Source organism: Ursus arctos, unplaced genomic scaffold, assembly GCF_023065955.2.
Source record: "Ursus arctos isolate Adak ecotype North America unplaced genomic scaffold, UrsArc2.0 scaffold_2, whole genome shotgun sequence".
NCBI lineage: Eukaryota > Metazoa > Chordata > Mammalia > Carnivora > Ursidae > Ursus > Ursus arctos.
Genome location: NW_026622874.1, coordinates 32,764,720 through 32,786,770, shown reverse-complemented (window position 1 = coordinate 32,786,770; position 22,051 = coordinate 32,764,720). Strand labels below are relative to the sequence as shown.

General features: G+C 50.4%; 1 protein-coding gene and 1 long non-coding RNA gene across 3 annotated transcripts in view; one reads left to right on the top strand and one right to left on the bottom strand.

The window, feature by feature from the left end:
* LOC125283457 (uncharacterized) overlaps positions 1–3,000 on the top strand; it is a 38,589-nt gene extending 35,589 nt beyond the window's left edge. Inside the window, exon 3 of the long non-coding RNA XR_007191333.2 lies at positions 2,441–3,000. This is a non-coding gene — a long non-coding RNA (uncharacterized LOC125283457). The remainder of the gene's footprint in view (positions 1–2,440) is intronic.
* PLXNA2 (plexin A2) overlaps positions 1–22,051 on the bottom strand; it is a 205,391-nt gene that overhangs the window by 148,971 nt on the left and 34,369 nt on the right. The window lies entirely within an intron of this gene.

The following is a 22,051-nucleotide window of genomic DNA, read 5'->3' as shown; positions in this document are numbered from 1 at the left end:
ATTTTGAAAGCTGTTGACATGATAGAGATGGAATGAGAGATCAGAGCCAGATACTGGGCACGCCCAGCTAAACCCGCCACCCAGCTCACTCAGGGGCCCAGCTGCGTTCCCCACGTCAAGAGGTCCCCTGGCGGGGAGAAGTCAGGAAGAGCACATGCGCACATGCACGCACACATACACACGACACACAGTCCCCTGCACGGGCATGTGCACACATACCTCACACGCACACATGTGACATACACATACACACACACAGGTGCATGCACACACACACCACATACACACATAAACACGCGCACACACACACACACCACATAGTTTCAGGGAGATTCTAGAAAGGATCTTTGGCCCATTCTCAGTAAGCCTCAGCTGTTCCTCTAGGCTCTGGTGGGGGTGGGGGGTGGGGGGTGGGGGGAGGCCCAGCAGATGGTCCCAGCTAAGCAGGCAAGTCTCCCAGTGCCTCTAAAATCAGGGTCTGGGCCCCTCCAAGGCCAACAGTCCAATTAAGCTTGGTTCCCACAGGTGGAAAGCAAATGAATTCAGGGCCATTCCTTCCCTTCTTTCGGGCATCAAGCCCTCAGGCCTCACCCCCTCCCCCTCGGCATCCTTGCAATTTCCCATATGGACTCCCTGCCTCCCACACTCTGCTCTGAAGATTAGGTTACTCAGGGATCACAGACTCCCAGAAAGATTTCCTTCCAAGATGTCCTCTAGACCGCAGGGACCTGCTTGAAGAGTTCAAAGAAAAACTCGGGGCTCGGCCTCCACTAGGGAGCTTCTCTCGGTCCCGAAGGGGGCCCCTGGGGATGAAAGCCAAAGATCGCTGAACCTTCCATGATGTTCTCGTTCCCTTCTCCCAAGGGCCTGGAAGAGCTGCAGGGAGATCCTGGGGCTGTACTCTCCTTCTAGAGGCACCTCCCCCTCCCTGCGGAGCTGATGGGCACGACTGGCATAAATATATCCATACATCTCTCTATAAATACACACATCTTTAGCTATATATATCTTTTCTTCTAAAGACTTGGCAAGAATTCCCTAGAAGCCTTTTCCATGACACAATAGAAAACCAGCAGAGTCATCGGTTTGATGGTTCCCACAAATACGGCTTCAGGTTGACATTCGCAAGGCCCCTTTGAACCCTGCTTCCAGTAACTGAACCCCTCCAGCCCTCACTGGCCTCACAGCCCCTGGCAACCACAAAATAAAGCTCAGTTTCCTGAAGCTGCCACTTCATTTCTTGTTGGCCTCTGTCTGAAAGCAAAAAAAAAAAAAAAAAAAAAAAAAAAAAAAATCCAAATCCATTGCTTTTGACCTATTACCTTTAAAAAAGATAATAGGCTTAGTATCTGAGCTCCAGCGGGCAGCAGGAGGAATTAGCTGGTAGCAGGATCCCATGGCACTGAGGGACAGTGTGGGTAGGGATGGGGTGCTGGCAGTTGCCAAGCGGGCTGGCCCTCTGTGGGCAGCATGATGGGGTCCTCTCAGTAGGCATCTATCAAGGCTTAGCAATCACTGGGGCAATGAGCAAAGATGTGGCGGGTCTCCCTAGGATGGCTTCTGGAATAAATAGGAGAGACTCCAGGTCCAAGAACAGGGCTGGAAAAGCCACTCAGGTAATGACTTTCTAAGGGAGTTATCATTAGGCACAGGTTCTGAGAACCCTATCTTCATCAGCCTACATCAGCATTTGTTGGAAGGAGGCCCAGGAAGGGAGGAAGGAAAGACTGGCTCTTCCCTTTCTCTCTCGCTTTTTCTTCCCCCTCCACTATTAAAGGCTTGGGTGGGTAGAGACGGCCCCGGCGACTTTTCTTTGAGGCACGAAGATCCTAGCCACAGGGTGATAGCACAGTTAATCCCAAAACAGTTTTTCTTTTCTTGATTTTCAAAGTGGGGGTGGGAAGAGGTGATTCATAAATAGAAAGTGGAAAGTGCAAAGGAGAATCAACAGAGAAATGCAGAGAAAACGTAATCTGGCAAAAACCAAACAAATTTCAAACCCACAACTACACCTCCTGTAGCCTTTCTTGCTTAGTATTCTTTTTTTTTTTTTCTTTTTTTTTTTAAGTTGGGCTGTTATCCTTGCAAGGGAGAATGCCAGCAGGTGTTGCTGGCAGCTGTTTAATGACAGTGTCAAGAACGTCTTTCAGGAAGGGAGGCTTTGAGGCAGGGGGCGGTGATGGAGAAAATGGGGTGGGGGGAGGAGGGGGTGGCCCCACATCTGCAGAGAGGTAGCTAAGGAATGGAGCAGCGCTGCTCTGAGAATCGCAATGTGATTTTGTACAAAATTCTTCCTGTAGGAAGTAAGGGGGAGGGACAAGAGGCATATTTCAGCATTTGGCGGACCTAAGAATTTCGAGCTGGAATTACGGGCAGCTTGCTGTGTCTTTGGGCAGATATCTTCCCTTCTCTACTCAGCATCTCCCACTTTCTTCTTTAGTATTAGTGACTGTCATGAGGATTATCTAAAAGGACCCGGAGTCCCTTGGAGACGGATACCAGCAGACCCCAGCGGTGATGAGCCCTGTAATTATTCCCCGTCTGGAAAAGGTAACGGCTCCCAGACGGGCAGGGGCGTGCCAGAGACCAGGGAGCGGAGGATGTTTTTGCTTACCTAGCTGGCCTCTGTTCCACGCAGTGTGAGAGGCTTGACTTGGAAGGCGGCGGGGAAGTAGCCACAGAGCCTTAACAACCAAAGCATTCCTCAGAAACCCCCGAAGTCTGACGTCCTTTTCTGCTCCGTGCTCACAGCTTCGCTCCCCCCAGCTGATCTCATGGAGGCAAACCTGAAAATCTCACCCATCAAAAACCTTCCTCTGCAGCCAGAACGGTGGGAAGAGGTCTCAGGGTCCTCTGCCCTCCCTGAACCGCGGCAACCCTTCCTGTTGGGTCAATGACCAACATTTTGTGCAAGGTCCTTACGATTTTTTCCCCCTCTACCTGCAGGGAATGACCAGGCCACATGTTCTTGGTAAATAACCTATAGATTTCAGGTTCTGTCTCTAGGGCCTTGTTCATTCTAGGTTTTTGTTTTTGTTTTTAATGAGGGTGGCATTTTAACCTACCATCACATAGGTCACCTACGAAATTGATGGGGGGAAGGGGCTAGGCTTCGGGACAGCAGGGAAAGCAGGTAACTGTAATCGCCCTGGTCCCAAGACGGTCAGAGTACAATGGTGGGGTCAGCAAAAGAACTCTGTCCTGAGGGTCTGAGGCTACTAGCAAGATGGAGGGGGGAGGAGAAAGGAGAGCACCGACCCCTTGTATCTATACAGCAGTGTGCAGTTTTCCAGATGCTTCCACACATACTATGTCTCACTAAATCTGCCCTTTAATCCTGTAAAGCACGAACCAGAATTATCACCATCTCCCTTTTATAGATAAGGGACCAGGGTGACTTCCCCAAGGTCATGCATGGCTCTACAGCCAGGGCTAGAGCCCACACCACTCAATTTCTGGACTTCTTTTCTGCAGCTCCATGTTGCTTCATGGCCAGAACCTCTAAGAGAAGGATGCACTATGTCCCGTCTTCAGGGGAAGCGGGAAGGAGGCAAACACATCCCATGCCTTCAAATAGATCATAGGTCCTTGAGGAAACGGCTTTTATTCTATGGTCCTTTACGTCTCCCGTGGCCAATAACCCAAGGTCTCACAAAAAGTTGGCTTGAATGGCTACTTTGGGTTAGGTTATAAGGAAGGATACAAGGGAACCAAGGCATCATGGGGAGTTGTGAACTTTGAACCACAAAACGAGGGTTTATGTCAAAGACTCCATGATGTACTGACTGAATAATCTATGGGGAATTTTGTTTACTGCACCTTCAAAGTGGAGGTAAGAATACCTCTAGAACTGCTATCAGAACAGACCGAGATGACAAACGGAAAATATATCGTGTACTGTGATGTCTCATGACCCGGAGGTTCAGGGGGTTGCAGGTAAGACAGTAGAGAGATAAGGAAGGTCCTCCTCTGAGAGTCCTCAGAGCATTGCTCATGCCCTCCTGCCCCAGGTGGGTTGAGTGTCGTGTGCCCAGAATGGGAGGGTGGGCTACAGTGGAGGGGGGACAAGGGGTTTGGTGCATGGTAGGCTTTCGGTGAATGGGTATCCATTCTACAAAGCCCTCTATTGTGAGAAGCACTAGGAGAAGGGCAAAAGGACAGTGGTGAGGACAATAACTGAGGATCCTGAGGACCCCTCCCAGCCTTGGGAACCCTTTTTATTTTTTATTTTTTTTGTAGGCTCCACACACAGCATGGAGCCCAACATGGGGCTTGAAATCATAACCCTGAGATCAAGACCTGAGCTGAAATCAAGAGTCAGGTGCTTAACTGACTGAGCCACCCAGTTGCCCCAGCCTCAGAGTCTTAAATGATTTCCTTTTTAGAATGATGTGTCTTCGGAGCAGACATTTCTCCAAAGAAGACATCCAAATGGCCAACAGACACATGAAAAAAATGCTCAACATCACTCGGCATCAGGGAAATACAAATACAAACCACAAGGAGATACCGTTTTGCACCAGTCACAATGGCTAATAACAAGTCAGGAAACGACAGATGTTGGCGAGGATGTGGAGAAAGGGGAACCCTCTTATACTGTTGGTGGGAATGCAAGCTGGTACAGACTCTGGAAAACAGTACGGAGGTTCCTCAAAAAGTTGAAAATAGAGCTACCCTATGACCCAGCAATTGCACTACTGGGTATTTACCCCAAAGATACAAATGTAGTGATCCGAACGGGCACGTGCACCCCAATGTTACTAGCAGCAACATCCACAATAGCGAAACTATGGAAAGAGGCTAGATGTCCATTGACAGATGAATGGATAAAGAAGATGTGGTGTATATAGACAATGGAGTATTACTCAGCAATCAAAAAAATGAAATCTTGCCATTTGCAATGATGTGGATGGAACTAGAAGGTATTATGCTAAGTGAAATAAGTCAATCAGAGAAAGACAATTATTATATGATCTCACCGATACGTGGAATTTAAGAAACAAAACAGAGGATCATAGGGGAAGAGAGGAAAAAATAAGACAAAACCAGAGAGGGAGACAAACCATAAGAGACTCTTAATCATAGGAAACAAACTGAGGGTTGCTGGAGGGGAGGGGGCTGCAGGGATGGGGGTAACTGAGTGAAGGACATTAAGGAGGGCACATGATGTAATGAGCGCTGGGTATTATATAAGACTGATGAATCACAGACCTGTCCCTCTGAAACCAATAATACATTATATGTTAATTAATTGAATTTGAATTTAAAAAATAAAAAATAAAATAATTATAGTCATAAAAAAATGGTATGCCTTCTGAAAGGGTCAACTGCTGCCACCGCTTAATGCTTCCATGCCATTCTTCGGGTCCCTGCTGAGTGGATGGGTAAATATGGATGACTCTTAACTCACATGAGCACGCCAGGCTGTGGCCTACATCAGCTGACTCACCGCAGGGGTGGGGCAAGACGTCAGTCCCGTGGTTGATTCAGGCGCCTTGGCTGACCTACACACGGGGCCCCTGAGGAGACCCAGAGCAGAAAGGGAGGCCCACCAGGAGGGTGCACTGACTATCCCTTCCCATCTGGTTGAGCCCCTGGAAAGAGCCAGCCTGGGGCTGAGGCAGGGGGAGGGGCATATTGGCTAGCGTTTCTCCAATACTCCCTCTTTGCCAAGCACCATGTGAAAAGATGAACATACCTGACCTCATCTAATGGTCAAAGCGCCCTTCAAGGTAGGTATCATCATTCTCACTCGGCAGATGAAGACACCGAAGCTTGGTAAGGCTAACCAATTTCTCCAAGGTTGTCTCCCTACTAGGTGGCAAAGATAGGATTTGAAACAAGGTGGTCTGATTTCAGAGTCCACATTCTTCCCATGATAGACGCTGCCCCCGTCCAAACAGCTCACCAGTCAGGACCTAGCAATAAAACACCACACCTCTTACAGTATGCACTAAATCAGCCCAAGGAGAAGCTGGAGGCTGGCGGAGAGCAGATCTTTATCAAGACACTTCAGGAGTAAGAGAAATATTTCCACCCTCCTCCCAGCCAAAGGGCTGGCTGTGCTTGTGAGATGAGAAACATTTTGTGGGGAGGAAGGAGGGTGCAATCTCGAGCTCCGATCACCACCCACACCAAAATAAACCTGACGGCGAACTGGGGCCTCAAGGATGTTGTTCAATTGCTTCTATGCGCCTGTGTGAGTATACGTGGGGGAGAGGGAAAGAAGGAGGCGGGAAAGGGAAAGTAATATCTTCTTCCATACCCAATGGCATTTATCAACTACACTCTCCTCCCCAAACTTAGGCTTCTTGCTCACTTACTTATTTCATGTTTTCTCCTTCCTGACCTTGCGCAGAGAGCTGGCATGGTTTTGAATGAGCACAGACTTTGGGGCCAGCCCACCTGGGTTTGGCCTCCAAATCTACCACCCACTGAGTTGTCCACTAAATACATCCTACGTGAACTAATGCAGAAATAATTTTACCTCCCCGAGACTTAGCTTTCTCATCTGGAAAGATACACAGTCACCATTCCCGTGTTGCAGGGCGCTTAGGAGGAGCGAGAGGTGAAGAGCCCAGCACGGTGTTGGGCACTAAATTGGTTATAAATGTTTGGTGCCTTGATCAGAGTTTCTCAACCTCAGTCCTGCTGGTATTTTGGACAGGATAACACTCTGTTGTGTGCTGTTCTGCGCCTGTGTAAGATGTTCAGCAGTGTCCGTGGCCTCTACCCACTAGATGCCAGGAGCACCTCCTGCCCCACACGTAACAATCCCAAATGCCTTCTGGACATCGTCAAACGTCCACAGAATCGCCCCCACTTGAGAAATACCGGCCGCATGTAATTAATAGTGATGTTACTACCAGGTGATACATTTGAAGGCACATAGTAGGCAGTGATAGGAGTAGTCACCTTTCTGAATGGGCGAAGGAATGCATGAATGAGCACACTACCTACTAATGGGTGCCGTTCTGCATCTTCGAGCCCTCGGCAGGAGGAGCACTGTCTACTAAGTTCTTATATCCTAGAAGCTTAGTGGAATCACAGAGGGGTCGGGGAGGGCCCCCAGCGCCCCCCCACCCCACCCCAGTCCCTTCCTGTCTCTGCTGCCAGCTGTTTTCCGGTGCGGACCTGGCACCTGCTGGGCTTTGCAGGTGGAGCAATGATGGGGGGAGGCTGTGAGCTGAGTGAGGCTGAAGGCATTGTCCCCTCCGGGAAAGGCCAGTTCCAATGGGATTTGCCTGCAGCCAATAATGGCCTGAATTTCGGGTATGAGATGTGGCTGCTGGAATCATCTGCACTTCCCAAAGAACCTCATCGTTTGCCAAGGCCAGCCACAGGCATCAGCAGGAACCCCTAAGTCCTACCGTACCTGGAGGCATAGCGCATACCTGCGAGCCCCTTTGATTCACTCCAAAAAGATGCCTTCACACTGGAGCAGAGGGATGATTCGGGTCCTAGGATTTCTTCCTTCCTTTCCTCTGCCCACTCCCCACCCCCCACTCTCCTTTCTTCCTTTTGAAACATATACTGAGTGTCTGCTACATTACTTGGCACTCTAGACACAGAGATGACAAATGCGGCCCCTGTCCTAAAATTGCTGAGGGGCAGGGAAAGGGAAAAGGGCAATGCCACTACATGCCATAATAATAGGTAACGTCTCCTGAGAACATCTCTCGTGGCCGCTGATCTGCGGGCTTTCCGTGTGGACGCTCATTTACATGTCCCTCGCAACAAGCCCGCGAGGCAGAAACCACGGCCATCTCCAGTCCACAGAGGGGGAAGCAGGCACAGAGAAGCAGGCACTGTATTGCCAGGCACGAAAGGGCACGATCGGGAGTGCAATCCAGGACACCCTGGCTCTTGCACCTGGACTCTTCTTAACTACCATGCTCTTCTGCTGACAGCCATGTGATGGGGGCTACGGAGCACTCAAAGGGGAGGCTTCCTGGAGGCAGTGATGCCACGGCATCTTGAAGATGAGAAAGTGTGAGCTGGGCGAGGGGAAGGGAGAGGTGGCCCTAGTCTGAGAGAACAATGCACGTGAGAAGGAGCAGAGAGACACGCCAAGATTCCACGGGGCAGTTCCTCCCCTCCCTGTGTGGATTCCCTTCCCTCAGTCTCATGGCTGGGTTAGGGCTCGGCCAGTGGACAGGACTCCTACCTTCTGGCCTGGCCTGGTCCTGGGTACACCCCCTGGGAGCCACCTGTTTGGCCTCCTCTCCCAGCACGTGCTGTCTGAATGGGCTTTGCAACCAAGCCCGGGACCTCTGCTCTCTCCTGCTGGTGTCGTCTTCCCCAACTTGTGAGCCTCATCTGCTCTTCCTGCCCCGGCGCTCTGGCTCCCCTCCTTGTCCTGATCCAGGTTCTTGCAGCCTTGCCTTGTACTGCTGCCACTGACACCAGGTGTGTGTGTGTGTGTGTGTGTGTGTGTGTGTGTGTGTGTGTGTGTGTGTATACACATGCACATGGGGGGGCAGGTGGTAAGAACGGTGTGTGCATGTCTGCCACGAGGCGTACACACCATGTAATGAGCAGGCAAGCCCAATATTTCATCATCCGTCATTTTTACCTGTTTTTTCTAAGCAACAATAAAAAATCATACTCATAACCTTGCCATATGTAAATACAGATGAGAGCAAGATGCTTTAATTAAAAACGGGTAGAACTGGGGGACTGGAGTGGTCACTCTAGGGCTTAAAGGCACACTGTTCAAAAGCCATCAGACAAGGAGTCTTCACATTTTCGGATCATAGACGGCTTTGAGAATCTGATGAAAGCAATGGGCTGTCTACATAAAACTTACAGACATGCAAATGTTTACAGGACAGTTTTTTTGTTTTTTGGGTTTTTTTTTTTTGGCAGATCATGGTCCCTCTGAATCCTGGAACACACGTTTAAAATGCCATGCATTCAACTTCTGCCATATTTCCCATTGGGTCTCCCTGCCTCTGTGCCTTGCAAAGGAGCGTTCTAAGATGCGGGTGGGTGACTACAGTGCCGAGAATGGTAAAACCAGACAGCCCCGGCTTTGCTTCGTTTGCTCAAAAGAGCAGAAGCCCCGGGTTTGAGCACAACCTTCTATGACAACGGTATTAACACTGACCTCACACAGAACTAGGGGGCCTGGCTGTCAGAAATGATCTCTGCCTCAGTTTCCACACTACACTCATGCCAGTGAACTCACGTATGTAGGTGATGATTAGAACAGTCAATGGATGGGCATCCAGTTTCCAGTGTGAGTGTCATTGCTGGGTGATGCTGGGCAAATCACTTGACCCCTCTGGGCCAGTTTCCTCATCCCTAAGATGAACAGCCCCTGGGCTTGTTAGGATGACTACTTGAGCTCGGCATGGGTAAAATATACATGAAAGTTCTTTATATTCCTCAAACCACCGAACAGGTTTAAGGGTGTTCTTTTTAACTTGGCGTGTGGAAACGATGGGGAGATTCATACCAAGAGGTATGGACTGGGAACCACAGAGGATAACGGAGATCACTTTTACTTAAAAAGGACAAATTCAGGCCCCAGATATACCACGATTTGTCCAGTCATCCATCGATGAGTCCTGGGGGGGGTGGTGTGGGGGGGAACTCATAGCTTCGGGCACTTAGCTCTGGGCAATCCTAGCAACGTCCAGTGGCCCTGGAGTCATGTGCTCCCTCAGCTAAGGACAGACCCTGGGAGCAGCCTCTTGCTAAGGCCTCCCTGGTCCTCTGTGCTCAGGCTACGATGAGGTGCAAATCAAATTTCAAGTTCTCAATGATGGGGAAACGAAAAGGTTCTTCATTGGGTCTGCCTGCTGTTAATGAGCTGATCTGGGAGAAAAAACCCAGTGAAAATGAACCATCACTACCCAGAGTCGCCAGAGTGCTCTGTGCAGCCCACCCGACGTCTGTGTTTTATGCAGTGCTCAGGCTGCTGGTGCCTGGGGCCCGCAGGCAGGTTTATGAGATTAAAGCCCAGCGCCCAATAAATAATTTAGCAGCTTACTGCAAGAAAACATACACGCAGTATAATAGCTACTATCTCCAGCAGTCTGATATGTACATACACTTTAAATGCACATCACTTCCACCTACATGTTTCCATTTGATGTGGAGTCCAAAACCAAATAAGGAGGAGAAAAAGCACGTCACCTCCACCCTCTGTCTACGTCCTGCCCTCTAAGATGGGGCTGATGAGAAAGAAAACTGGTCAATGCACTAATAATTCAGGGCTTTACTGGCTTTTCTTCTCTACATCCCACCCCCTTCTTATCTTTGCTCTAGTCTTTGCTTTCAGTTGCTGTTTGTGTGTGTAGGAAGCATCTGAAATCTCTACTAGACCAATTATTCATTCAGAATTTGGTTTTCTTCTCCCAGGGGTGCCTTTTATGGAGCAAAGCTGGCTCCAGGTGCTGTCTCCTACGGTGTCACGAGCGACTTGCTTATGGGTGCAGCTCAACAGCAGAAATAAATAAATATCACCGCCACGGCCATCGGAGTCCCGGCTAAAGCTTTAATGAACCAGAAGTAGTAGTGACTGATTGATAAGAGCTGGTCTCGGGCATGAGAAAGGGGAAGAGTATTGGAGGAGGAGGGGGAAGAGGCTGGGGTGAGTATCACAGGGAGAGAGGGTGGGAGAAGGCAGAGAAGCTCCAGGGAGTTGCTCCAAGATCTAGAAGCATCCATAGGAGATGAGCGGTACATAGTAATCTACGGAGCAACATGAACAGGCAGGAGAATGACGCCAAGGGGAAGCATGCTCTTCTCACTGGAAAGTTTACCGGTTCTGATCGCAGTTAAGGGACAAGGGGTCTCGGTGGGGGAGACAGGCATGAGGGAGAGTGGTAGGGTGGCCCTAGAGTTTTCTTGGAAACCGGGAGGGCATCCGTTTCCACACCAGCCCCTTGACTCTCCTTCTGTGGGTGGCATCTAGCTCAGACCCACCGGCCACTGGCCTTGTACAGACAGCACCAAGCCTACCCCGACCCCCCTACTTTTTGCACCCCCTTGGCCTTGGATGCGTTTACTGCCAGTGGCTGTGGTTTATCTCCCGTTGTTTATGGCCTGGGACAGGCTGCCTACAAATAGCTCCCCAAAGAGTGGGGAAATGCAGGCATCTGCCATTCTGCGAAGCTCTTTCCAGAAATGAAAAGGACAGTCATAAAATGTTGTACAGGGGGGGTGGAGGGTGGGTAACATGCATCATAAAAAGCGTAATGGACTAATGCTAATACACAGACTGGCTGCAGCCCAGGGGTGTCTGCTGAGCTCAGACATAAATATTGGGGAGGCACCAAGGAGACAGATTTTTTATTTCTTTGATTTGATGGTAGGGGGAGGTTGGGCATATTTTTTCCTCTGTTTCTCTGACTGTATTCTTCTGGGAATACCACCAGTCTGTCTGCGACTGAAGCTACTCGGTGTTTTATGGCTTCCAGAGCGGTTAGACTCCTGGAAAGACTGGAGGTGCAGGGGGATGTGTGGGTGCATGATGTTGCCTCATAGGGTGAGTCAGTTTGGGGTTTTGTTTGTATCATCCGCGATCGTGCAAGTGACAAGAGAACCAAATGGGGTGAGTGTAATTATGTCGAATGTGTGCTTGAGTGCGCTCAGGAGTAACTGTGTACTTGCTCAGCATCAGCTTAATTTCCAATACTAAAGGACTAATATTCTCTGATTAATGCTTTCTACTTAGAACAAAAGCAACAGCAACCCCGACACTAACCCAACAAGAATCTCCAGCCCCCCTCAACTTCAGGTATAAAGAGTAGGACCCTTGTTTGTTAATTAATGAAAAATTCAGGTACTGGAGGATTCAACCCCACACACTGTTCTCTAGAGTTTTGTGTGGAAAAGTACCTCCATTTCTGGTTCACGTCAACTGTTGGCCAATTGCTGTCTATCCACCCATATGCCTTTAAGCAGGCACTTGCACAGAATGGTCAAATGCGCAGTGTATGTGGGGGGCAGAAGGCAGAAATGCACAGAAACCCTGTGTGAGAAGAGCCCCTGTTCCCGATGACGTTAACATGGTCTCGCCCCTTTCTCCACAGCCTGGAATCCTCAGTGCCTATGAGTAGTGCTGGAGCTGTGGGGCCCTGACCTCAGGGGTGGATTCAGTCCACCCGAGGGCTTGGACCACTGGAGAGTAGGAGAGACAGCAGACGCTTTGGTGCCTACAGTGGGGCAAGGAAGAAGCCCCTGGTTGAGTCTTTCAGGGTGAGGTGAGAAGACTGGGGGCATGTGGAACTCATGTTCCAGTAATACCATCTGTTCTAGAGGAGTTAATTTTCCATGTGCTGTCCCTGAGCATGGGTGGCAGACAAAGTGGTGCTCTTCTGAGGCCGTGGGTACCGAGAGCTACCCGTTTGTCTTCTGTACCTGCGTCTATGTGACAGGAGACGGAGAAGAGGGGAGGGCGGCCTGTTCTTAAGTGCAGAAGACCTGTGATAAGCAATTTGGATACTTCCCAAACCTTATTATCATCTTTATGAAGTAAACATTACTATCATCACCTTCAACTCCAAGTTTCCAGGAGGTTAAGTAACTTAGCCAGGGTCATACGCTTTATAAATAGAAAGGTCAGGACTTGAACTCAAACCATTGTCTTCTCACGACAACTTAAAAATGTGAAAGGAAAAAGATCAATAAATTATGTTCAGTCTGAAGGTCAAAAGAGCAGGGACTAATGCATCCCTTATGTCATCGGGGGCACATTATTACTCTAAGTGATAAGGCGGGGGGGGGTGTCGCCACATGTCCTGTTGTTAGCGGAGGGCTAGAGAAGCCTTGTGTGCGCGATGGACTACTCAGACTGAGGGTGAGTGGGGCAGTGGGGCACTGCTGAACTGGGGCCTGGTCATAATCACAGACAGGGCTCCCCAATAAATAAATATGCTACAAATTTACCCAGAAAAGCATCTCGTCGGGAGAGACAGCTCACTCTTTCCCACCACGTGTAGTGGCACGTTCTTTTAGACGTGAGGTTAACCAGTGCTCTGTGGTCCAGGGAGCTCTCCGGGTGAGGGGCCTTGAGATGAGTGTGAGGGGGGGTCTTGCCCAGCCATCTGCCGAGGAATGAGGTCCCACTGGGCCTCTCACTAGGGGCCTGGCTCAGCCCCTTTCAACCAAGCTTAGAGCATAAAGAAACACTCCTCTTCCCTTAGTTGACGCATAGCCGCCTTAAAGTCTAAAAAGAAGATAGCATAGTGTCCAGTCTCTTAGCCTAAGTTGACTCATATTAGGTTAGACTTTGGGAAGACCTTTGTGACTATGAGCTTGACCATGAGCTCCCACCCTTCTGTCGGAGGCTTGACCATGAGCAACCACCATTGGCTCTGAAATAGCCATTCCTACCGACTTTCAAGAGCTGGAGATACACCTCGTTGCTGCCCACAGCAGTGGGCAGGGGGGAACCTTTCCTCCAGTCTCACCTTGGCTCGCTGGTATTTCAGAAAAGGCCCAATACAAATATAGAATGTATAATTTTCACATCATTCTTGGCAAACCCCAGGTGCGCCCCATTAGCAGACTTCCAAGGATGCCATTCTCTATCAAGAAAAAGACACGCGGCATCGTAGTGCTTAGCTCAGGGCCCTATTAATAGCAATCCTAATTATATGGCTGCAAATTTAATTCATAGCAATGATTAGTGTCAGAATCAAAGGCATCAGGCATCAATATTGATGGAACTGCATAAGCCCCATAAACAGAGAACAAGCATTCGGGCCCATCCCCCTAGCGGAGGTTTGCTGTTAACTATTGCATTAATGTCTCTTCTAATTTCACCAGATCAAAACGACTCCATTTTTCAGTGTCCTCCTACCACCCCCTGGAACCTTTGCCCTGCCAGCTCTGAATGGGTATGACTGGCACACAAAAGATCCCAGACAGCATCTTTGAAGAAGAGCCCGGGGGCTCCAAGGGATGCACGGGTGATGGGCCGAGGCCCCTACTCTTTACACAGCAGCTCTTGGCCTTGTCAGCAACACTCCTTTGTCTTCCCTTCAGAAAGCTCACGGCAAACAATGATGCCTGGAGAAAGGGGAGTCAGCTGGGAACTGTGTGTGGCACAAAGGGCTGCCACCCCATCCATTGTGGCCTGGGCTGAGATGGGTGGGGAGGGGGAGGAGGAGGCCCGAGGGGGTGACACAAGGCAGCGTGTGCCGAGGTGACAGCTGCCATGTCCCAGGTTCCCAGGGCACTTTTGCTCTAAAGAGTGCAAAGCATTAGCCCTTCCATGCTTCTCTTGTGCCTCTCCTTGCCTCTCTCTGAAGGGCGGGTGGTAGGTTACAGATGCACCAATGGGATCGAAGAGAAGGCCAACAGAGTGCTCAAAGCCAGGGCTTCCCAAAGCCTGGATCTGGACTCAGATTCCAGCTTTCCACTAAGGAGCCATGGAATCTGTCAAGTTGCTTCACTTGACAGATTACTAGACCCCCCCCCCCCAAAGTGGCATGTCTAGAGAGGACTGACATGTAAGACCTGAGATTCCCAATTCAGTGTTCTTCTGCTATGTCAGTACATCTTAGCCCCAAGGCAAGCATTCTGTGGTCAAGTAGGCCTCCTTGCTGGCTAGGCTCTGCTAAGATCCCCAAGGCATGTGGGGAGGGCTTAGGGATGCTGGTCACTCTAGAGCAAGGCTGTGCGGTCAGGCCCGTGACAGGAAGTGCAGTCAGATTCTGGTCCCCAGGAGAATGATCCCATAGGGTCCGCTTAGGGAATGCTCGTATGCCAGGGCGAGGCGGAGTTGGATCTGATGTTTTATGCAGAAAGAATATTCTTCCATATGATACGAAGAGAAGGGACCAAACATTGGAATTGCAGCACCTGATTTTGAGTCTTCCCTCTGATGCTGAGAACCTGAGTGATTTTGAATGGATCAGGTCACATTTCTAGGCATCAGCTGTCTTAGCTATAAAATGTAACGATAAATACCTCACCTGCCCGAAGTCTGTAGGCTGGACCAGTTTTCTAAGATCCTTTCCGGGTATAAAATCAGGGTGAGATGCTGACCTTGCACGAGGGAGTCCACCTTCTTCCCGGCCCCTCTGGGCTGCATTCTCACCCACCCTGAGCTGTAAAGGTGAGAATCACTGATTTGTTACTAAAGCCTGTTGGTGCCATTGCTCCTTCCGGGTTAGGTAGGGACACCTGGCTGGTGGCAGTAGCTTTCGATTTAAAAACCCAAAACATGGTATAGGAGTGGTGGCTGATTGGGACAATCACAGAGGCACCGATTCCTAAACGTCTGCCCCACCTTGGAGCCTGGAAACCTTTCTGGAGGCTGTGGCCGGAGAGGGACAGAATCCTAGGAAGGGCCCCAAAGGACAGAAACTCAGGTTGACCTTTACCACCTTGCGTCTGCATAGATTTCCTGCTTCCCTGAGCACATGATGGAAGCACACACGATAAGAAGAAAACATAAGTTCAAGCAGCCACAAGCTTCCAGCTTCATCACCTTGAACCACAGAAGTGACCTAAGTATCTGCTGGGCCCATCTCCACCTGAAATATTTGTAGCTCTGGTCCCAATTCCCACATCTTCCCTCGATTGACCCGTGACCCCAAGCAAGTCCTTAACCTTTCTGAATTTCTGTATCATCATCTGCAACAGAGCAGAGAAATATCCCAACCCTTCCTGTTCATCAGAGAATGTTATGGGAATAATGAGCTAATAGAAACCCAGGGGATCTGGGCCGTGGAAGAAGAGCGTGGTAATAGCGTGGAAGTGGTAGCAGCAGTAAGACGTGTGAGAGTCAGATTTCGTAGTGACAGCAGCAATGGCTGCCATTTATTGAGCACCTACTATGCACCGGGCTCTGTATTAGGTACGTTACATGTGCCGTGTGGACCGTTTGAGGAAACTGAGCGCCCCCATCCGGCCCCCAAGCTCCATAGTTAATCCAAGGCAGAGTGTACAGCACTAGGCTATTGAGGTCGGCCTGGGAACATGCACGGCACAGAGAATGGCCCTGTTGTCATTAATTCTGCAAAGCTGCAAGAGCAACTGGCCACGTCCCCCAGCCCCGCCCTGGGGAGGGGTCCGTTCATATTGTTTGGTGGAAGTCTCGGAAAGCTCTCCCTGGTGACTAATGCAGCTGGATGCCAATGTCCAGCAGGATTAGATTAGTTCGGCTCAGCTGGTCTAGTCTTCGAAGTATTTTTTCCCATGACTCAGGGCTGGGGGGAAGGGGGGCAGGATTCTCTTCCTCCATCTGACCTTGCGAACATGTCACTAAAAAAGAAGGCTGATCTGACAGCTCCACTCCCCCCAGGGAGCCAGACAAGAAGTGGGATTTGGGGAAAGCCTCAAAGATGTTAGGAATCATCATGTGAAGCACTTTTGTGCCAAGCACTTGACAGTAAGTACTTTTCGTACACGATTTCATTTAGTCCTTCCAACCACTATGCAAAGTGTTCATTACTACCCCACTCCACAGAAGAAAAAAATCAAGGCTCCCGTGTTAAGTAATGATAGTAGTGATACTTATGAGCAAATATGCGCAAAGCCTGCACCATGCTGGACAGGCAGTATTCCACCATGCTCTATCTTTTCTACTAGCACGTATTCTCTTCCAAACATGCTATATAGTGTGCTGACTTATCTTTATTTTTTTTCAGTCCGTCTTTCGACAGTAAGATATAATCTTCATGAGGGCGGGCATTTTTAACAGCTTTGATCACAACTGTATACCCAGACATGGCACATAGTAGGTACTCAATCATTTTTAGTTCAATAATGAATCATTTGACTCCTCGGCAGAAGCTCACAAGGCAAGTACCATCATTGCTCACATGTTACAGATGAAGAAACCGACATGGCGGTCAGGACTATATCCTGTAAGCCCAGATACTCTTCCTTATGCAAATCAGTTTCTACCTGAAGACAGAGGAACAGACCAGGTGGCCTTTGGAGGTCCCCTCCAACCCCAACATACATGTCTACATCCTGTATCCACGGGCAGGCAAGGCCCGATGGCCTAAAAGGATGTGCTTTGTGTTTTCCTAAAGAGGAGAGCTCTGTAAATATTAGCACCTTGGTCCCTGAAAAATTCTGCTTGGCCTTATGTGGGTCACCGGGATTTTGTGAGCTTGAATCGTTACCCCTCCTCCACCCCGTCACTGAAACACAGTTCCCTGTGTTTAACCTGTCCTGAGATAAAGCCTCGAGCCCCAGGGGCTTCCTCTTGGATGGCAAAGCGGCTTGCTGGACACCCAGCCTGATGCCTCCTACGGGGGCCGTCCGGAATGGAAGCTTCTATGGAGTTGCCCAAAAGGTACCAAAAATAAATGAATCTTTAGCATCTCCCCTTCCAGAATGGCTCTGGGAGATCAGGGCCTCCTCCCTGGGGGGCAGCTGGGGCTCTGGAGAGAAACCCACCGCCCTCTCTACACCTGTCTTGGTCAAGCAGAGGGTTGTGGTGGCCAAGGGAGGGGGGTGTGGGGGGCTTCTGTAAAACTATGCCTCCTTCCGGGTGCCGACCCAGTGCTGCGGTTCCCAGCTTTCAGAAGACCAGCTCTTGGGACCCAAGAGGCCTATAAAACAACAAAACAAACAGCGCTTTGGCGGCAGGAGCCTGGGCAGGGAGCCAAACTCATTACCGGGGATGTGGTGGTGAGCCCCGAGCCACCACCCCAGCTCTCCTCCGCAGGCTCTGGGGAAGCAAGAGAGGGTGTCTGCTCCCCACGACCCCAGCGCCCGGCACTGCTGAGATGCCCGAGGGGGTCAGGGCTTCGGGTCGGCCGTCACAAGGGCCAGGAGAGCCGCGAGGTCGCCTGGACTTGGACCCACAGCCTGGTTGTTTACTCAATCCAGGGTTCACCCTGAGAAATGAGTGAATCATTTCCACTCAGAGGAATGAGTGGCTATTGTTCGGTGGGGTTGGCACAGACAGAAAAGCATGTTTCTCAGCTTTTCAACCAATTTGGCCTCCTGTCCGCCAAGACAACTCCACCCCATGAGGAAGTCAAGTAACAGGTTAGGAACTTCTGTGTGTTTGGGGAGGAAGTATAAATGCCAATGTCAATATTGCCAATGGAGGGGCCGTGTAACCTCAGGGAGGACGGATACTTCATATCTCTGTGGCTCCGTTTTCCACATCTGTAAAATGGGGCGGAGATGCAGGGGGCAATAGCCGTATTTACTTGAAGTATTCTCAGATGATGAAAAGGACTGTAGAAAGGTATCTTATAAATGATCAGTGGTATCAAAAAACTGAGCAAGAACCCTGGGGCTTGGGAGAGTTATGACTTTGGTGCTCTCGGTGGATTTTTTTTCCAGAGCCTCAGCTGCCACAGCAAGAAGCTCCAGCTTTCCTGGCTTGGCTTAGTAAACCGTTTGTGAAATCAGAAAACGAAGAATGAGCTTGGGACGTGGGGGCTTCCTGTGGGCTGCGGACGGGAGACCTTGGGTTGGTTGGTATGTCCCTTAGGGAAAGACAGAATTTTCCTCAAGAATTTCACAGGCATTTCCGTGGCCGTGCTGGTTAGCTAATAGGAAAGGAGGTGGTGCCAGAAGAGGCCAGGGCTCTCCCCAGAACGTGAAAAGGGCTGAGTTTCTGTGGATTTCTAAAACTGTCCAAGAGTCCTATAAACGGAGGGCTGGCAGTGTGGGGGCAGGGCGGTGGCTACCTGGGCCTTTGCACCTGCTCCCTGCTGTCAGCCAGCCTGCCTCTGATCCAAGGGAGGCAGATGGCTGGCCATGCTATTCTGGGGATCTCCAGGCAACAGTGTAAACACTGTCCCCTTCTTCCACCCCGGTCACCGCGTCTGAGAGCACCACCCACCCTCTTCCAAATGTTGTTCATAAACTCTTTTCCTGTTACCCACCAAGCTCTCCCGTTTTCTTGATGCCTCATCCTACCGCCACCCTCCTCCCCCTGACATATCTACCAACAGCATAACTTCCTTCCCTTGCAAACCAGTCACATCCACAGCAGTCACTCTTGGCGTCTGGTTCTCTTCCAATCATTGCGAAGAGGTGTCTGACATAAGGCGGCACCCAGTACACTGGAGACAAATCTAGTGAGCACCGAATGTGTGAGAGATGTTGGATCTGGCCCGGGGAAGGGTGGCATAAATATGAAAAAGAGGGTCTCTGTCCTTCAGAATCTGGGAATCTCAAGCGGACATGTTAGTTGCTGCTCCCGCGTCGGAAGCCATCAGAGCAAAATTGTGTGCTGTGAGGGGCCCGAGGAGGGGGCTACTCACAACGCTTGGAGGGACAGGGTAAGGGACGTGTCGCCAGCCCCAAGCAGCAGTGAGGTTTCCAGTGGGGACAGAGACCAGAAAGCCAACAATTCCTGCTGCTGGGAAGGCCCTGGGGCTGAGGGGTGAGGGGAGGCCTGCAGGGACATAAAGCTGGGACTGAGGTAGAAGCTTCAGCAGTCGTTAAGGGAGAGAAGGAACCAGAAGGATTCTGCCCCAAACCTGGAGAGAGTCCTCCCTCTTATGTCCTGGCAGCTTCTGTCTTCTCAGCCCACCTCCTTCCCTCCTTTGCCCCATGACCTGTGCTCCAACGGCCTCCTGGGCTCCTCCCTTCAAGCTGGAAAGTCTTAGTCCACGAGTTTGCAGTTCCTGATGCCACTATGCCTCCTCCGTCTGCTTCGGCATGAGCTCCCTGCCTCTCTTCTCCGGACTCTCAGCCGGCCCTTAGCCATGACATCACTGTGCCCAGCCCAAGAATACCCCGCTTTCCCTTCCCTTGTATCCACCACCCCAGGCGTGCCTGCCCTCGTCATCTCGGCCATGCCTTGCCCTGTCTGTACCTCTTCCTTGACCCTGAGGCCTTTCTGCTACACTGAGAGCAAGCTGAACCCAGTCCATGACTTCAAAGCCCACACCCAGGGCACCTGGGCTTCCCTCTCTCTGCTCCTCCTCTCTGCCACAGCCTGCCCTCCCTTAACGCCCACTCCTCCTGAAGGAGTCAGAGGAACAGTGGCGGCACAAGGATCGTGTGGCAGGTGCAGGGGCCCCTCCATGGCATCCCTGGTCAGTGACTATCCAGTTTCTGCTTAGAGATTTCCACTGACTGGGAGCTCATTCCCTCTTGAGTCAATTCTTTCCGTGTGGGGACAGTTTGGCTGCCAGAAACTTCCTCCGTACAGTAAGTGGAAATGTGCTTTCCTGTAACTCCTGCTCGCGGGTTCTATTCTGCCCTCTGGAGCCCCACCAGGTAAGTCTAGTTCATCTCCCATAGCTTGATGGCTAAGCGTGTGAACTGTGAAACGAGACGATGAAGGTTCAAATTCTGGCTCTGCACTTATTGGCTCTGTGGCCTCAGATGAATGTCTTGCCCTCTATTTCTTTATCCGTAAAATGGAGGTGATAATAGCACCTACCTCATAGAGTTATATCAAGATTAAGTGAGTTAATAGATATACGGCTCTCGGAATAACACATGGCATATAATAAGTGCTCAGTAAATTGTATTATCTGAAGAAAGCTGTTTTGTTTCCTCCTTCACTCTTCTTTCCTTGAGTTACTACCCTTTTAAAAATATTCTTCACAGAGCGTAACTCCACCATGTCTCACGACCTGGAAGTTATTCTCCTATGAATGCACCGAAGACTAATGAATTTTGGGAAATCTGCATCACCCAGTTGGCTCCTGTTGACCTTGTGTTCAGCAAAAATCCCAAGATCCTTTTCACTTGGTCCTCTCAGGGTTGGACCCTCATGGTTCTCCACCTCGACCTTCCCCTCACCAATCCTCCTAGCCCCCCATGGACTCCAGACCTTCCGGGAACATGCTCTGCACCTTCTCAGTGTGGCACCCAAGGTCTAGAATGCCCTTCTCTCTCCCCCATTGGTCAATTCATTAGTTTCTCATCCCAAGTCCTGGTACTCTTGCTCCTCAATAAAGCCTTCAAGGTCGATCACAGCATAGTGGTTGGTTTCTCCGCCATTGCTCAATCCCTGTGGTGGGCCATGGCCTGTCTTCTTATCACCCGTACTGCACTGACCCTTAGCTGATGCAGGTATGACCCACCTCAGCTTTGAGGTCTCATCCTTATTCTGCCTGTCCCTTCCACAGGCTTGGGCCTCAGAAGGCCTAGTCTGCGACGCTCCCCCAGTATCTAGCAGAGAACAGTGTATGAGCAAGTATGTGACACGGCACATTAGAACCCCTCATGGTTATGCCATGGTCTCCGTGTCCTCTACACTTCCCCACATGGGGACGTCCTGTTCCGATGGCTGCAGTGGATGAGGGCTGGACAGTCTGACAGACGCCTGATCAGGCAGGGAAGAAGTGAACAGTTCTGACGCACCCTGCTTCCCTCCCCTCTCCAAACTCTTAGCTGGTTTTTTTTCTTTATTTTCCTTCCTGTGTTGAAAGAGCTATGGGGCCTGGACCATGGTAGAGTTTCCTGGGGACATTCCACAAATTCCTCATGGGCTGATGCTCTGGAGAGGGTGGGGGCAAGCGGGTGGGTAAATGGGAGGCCAGTGGGAGCCAGGGTATAACTATCAGGTGCCACAAAGGAGTGTGGGTGGAAAGGAAGGGCGGGCTGCATAGGAGGAGAGATATGAGCTCATAGAAACAGCTGAAGAAAGGCCAAGTGAAGACCGAGAAGGAGCGGCCACCTTGCAGGCTGGAACAAGCCGTGGGCAGCCACGCCTCTAGCCTTACCCTTGAACCCGCTGACTTGCCTCCATAGCGACTTGTCCGCCAGGATTCCAACAAGGCCACGAGAGCTTCGCTAACTTGGGTGTGTGGCTTGGAAAGATGCCCCAAGCAGCCCCCTGTGTGTGCCGCACGAGAGGTACAGAGATACGGGAAGGTCAGCACAAGGGCTCCTTTGCTTCGGGCTGGATTGCTCTTCCTTTATTCAGTCCTCATCCACTCGGTCAACAACTGTTCATTCCTTAACTCAGACTCGGGACCGATGAAAATGGAGGCACGAGTGCCTGGCTGAACTCCTTAGCAAGCCTGGACCTGAAGACAGTTCTCAGCCTCCATCCCCATGCTCCATGGATGCCTCTTTAAGTAAAAAGGGTGCCAAATTGAGTGTCAGGGCAAGAAGCAACTTGTCCTAATCTCTATGCTTGGACAAGTCA